The following is a 2,917-nucleotide window of genomic DNA, read 5'->3' as shown; positions in this document are numbered from 1 at the left end:
GTTAATTCTGACATTTCCTTTTAAGTCTTCTCCCCTGACAGACTGTATCTGGAATAACACCACCGGCGGGACAGACACCAGCAAGGCTATTTACAATGTCTACCACTGAACAAAGATTCCTGGACTTCCACCTTCCTGGGTTACTGAACAAAAGCAGCAAATGTTAAGTACAGTTGCCCCAGCAGCTGGCCAGCTCCCTCCCTGAAGAGCAGAAGTCACGGAACAGCTGGGGAATATAAGATGCTTTTGAACAAGCTGCCATGTGATCCAGAATACGGCTGCCTGCTTATCTCCCTTACAGAGGGGGAGACAGCCCTGTGCGGGCCTGGCACATGCCGGGCAGCTGCTGGACTTCACAGTGGGAGCACAGCAAGTGGCTACAATTGAGCCCTGGACAGAGGGTCCTGCACTGACCCTCTGCAAGCTGTCAACTGCTGACACCGCAGCTCACGTTCCAGTGTGGGAGAAGCTCCATTTCACACCCAAATTCAAACCTATGAGTGGATAATCAACTCTTCTCCCACCTGAACGGTGTTTAGAAAGGTGACTTTCAGGGCTCGGGGTGTGGCTCAGGGACAGAGTGCTGCCTAGCATGTGTGAGGCCCTGAGTTCAATCCTCAGGAGCACAAAAAAGACAGAAAACAGACATGTACCAGAGCTAACCACTCTCTGCTAATGACAGTGTATACCGCCTGTGGTGTTGCTGTCCATAACTGATTATTTAAAAGATAAAAGTACAAAGTCTAGAACTATAAAATAGCAAAAATGAAAAGTATTTCTCTACCCATTTGCTACACTTAAAAACTTTCAAGTGTTTTCATGTGTGAAATACTTATGCAGGTTGCTCACTAGCTGTTCGGCTAAACTGATCTGTAACTGTTACTTCTAAAAGTTAATTCGGCAATTTTCAGATCCTATAGTTTCTACCATATTTGAGCACGCATTTATGAAATATTATATATCAAACTCTCCTTCCTCTATCAACTTGGTGGCTCACTTTTAAATGATTTTTTTTTTTTTTTTTGGCCACTGAACCGCTGAGCTAAATCCCCGGCCCATGGTGGCTCACTTTTAAACAGACTTTCAGAAAATATTTTATTTGCCAAAGACATGGTTCCTCTACCCAAGTCGGGCTTGTGCAATTCTCACAGGGGCACACATTTTTCTTTAATACCCTTGATGGCTAGTGGATGAGAAAAGAGAGTGCTTGTCTCCAGTTTGGTTTTGAGGTTTGTTTAATAATCTTGTCATATTGGGCATTAGGACAGTAGCTTTTCATGTAAAGGAAAGAGAAATGGCTGGAGAGCCAGCCACAGAATAACACAGCAGCACAGCCAGGAGGAAAGCCCTAGACTTCCGGAACGCCTTATAAATTCTTTGGGCAACTGGACAAATTTTCCATCACTAACCTTTCCCTACCCTCAACTTGCTGACAAAGAGGAGAAATCCCTCAGCACACAAATTGCAGAACAGACCGAGAATACTGACTTCGAGGCAGCTGTAACTGCTTTCCCTCTAGCTGTGGGGTGGAGGGAAGGCAGGATTCTGCTCTCAGACATCGTTAACTAACAATTATTGATGTGAATTTTCCGAATTAGTCCTCATAACTTGAAATCAGGAGGCATTATTATTACCCTAAGGCGGTTTGTTTTGTTTTCTTCAGCACTGGCAATTAAACACAGGGTGTTCGAACTGGGTTACAGCCCTTTCCTTCCCTTTCTCCCCTTCCTTCCGCTAGTCTGGCAAAGTCGCTCAGGCTGGGCTCACACTTAGGATCCTGCAGCACACCACAGAGCGGGGACCACATAAAGCTCAGAGAGGCTGAGCAACTGCACGGGGTTCAGAGTGACCGGCAGTGGAGGCAACGTTTGAACCTGCTGCTCTGACGTCAGGGCCCTGCCTCATTCAGCAGGCCTGGCTGTCTCCAGGGTCCACAAGGCCTGAGGACCTTTGGTGCCCCAGGCTGTCACTCTAGAGCTTCAAACTTCTTTCTCTCAGGCAATGCATTTTTAAGTAATATTCAAGTTAATACCGAAGTTCCACATTTTAGAAGTATGTGGATACAGCCATATTCTTAAGATTCCTAGATGAAACTTGGGGTTTTATTCCTTCCAAAACAGAACTTGCATAATGTTAAACACACACTGAGCATGACGGCCCTGTCATCTCAGCTTCAGCAGGTGGGGCCTGCAGCTCCTCGCAACAGCTCCGGTGGGGTGTGGAGTTCCCAACCCCGGCCCAGAAAGCACAGACAGTTACTCTTGCCTCTCTGAAACTGCCACACAATACTGAAGTTTTGCAGAAGAAGGCTGTTCTTTGCGTACACCTTACGCTTTAAATAAAAGCTGGTTAGCTGAGGTGCTGGCACCATCGGCCAGCCATACGTGGAAAGTCAATCAAACCCTGATGCCTCACTGGAACCTGGACCTGTTGAGGCCTGCAGTCCAGCTACACCCGAGCTTGAAGCGGGAGGATTACAAGTTTACGGACGGCCCAGGCAACTCAGCTAGAACCTGTCTCAAAAATGAAAAAGGGCTGGGACTCAGTTGTAGCCCCAGGGCGGCAAATAAAACAAAACAAAATAGCAACCCCTGGAGTAGAAACCTCTGCCTAAGAAACTGGGACAATTAACGGGCCGGGAATTTAGATCGGTGGTTCAATTAAACAGTTGTTTTTGGAGCAGGGCCAAATTAGGGAGCAGTTAACTGCTCCCGGCCTCAGTTTCCTCATCTGTCAGGTGGAGAGAACCTCCTTGTAGGTGCCTGCTCAGTGCGCGAGATCTCGCTGTGCCAGGCGCTTGTCACAACAGTTTCTGGCCTTCCCGTCCTACAGGAGAGCGGAGGAGGCAGAGGAGACGGGGAGGGCGGCGGGTAGCACGCGCGGACGGCCGGGTCTGGGACCTCACCCCGGCGGGCGC

This window comes from Fukomys damarensis, unplaced genomic scaffold (genome assembly GCF_012274545.1).
Source record: "Fukomys damarensis isolate Sample0158 unplaced genomic scaffold, DMR_v1.0_HiC HiC_scaffold_19, whole genome shotgun sequence".
Lineage (NCBI taxonomy): Eukaryota > Metazoa > Chordata > Mammalia > Rodentia > Bathyergidae > Fukomys > Fukomys damarensis.
This window is presented reverse-complemented; position numbering follows the sequence as displayed.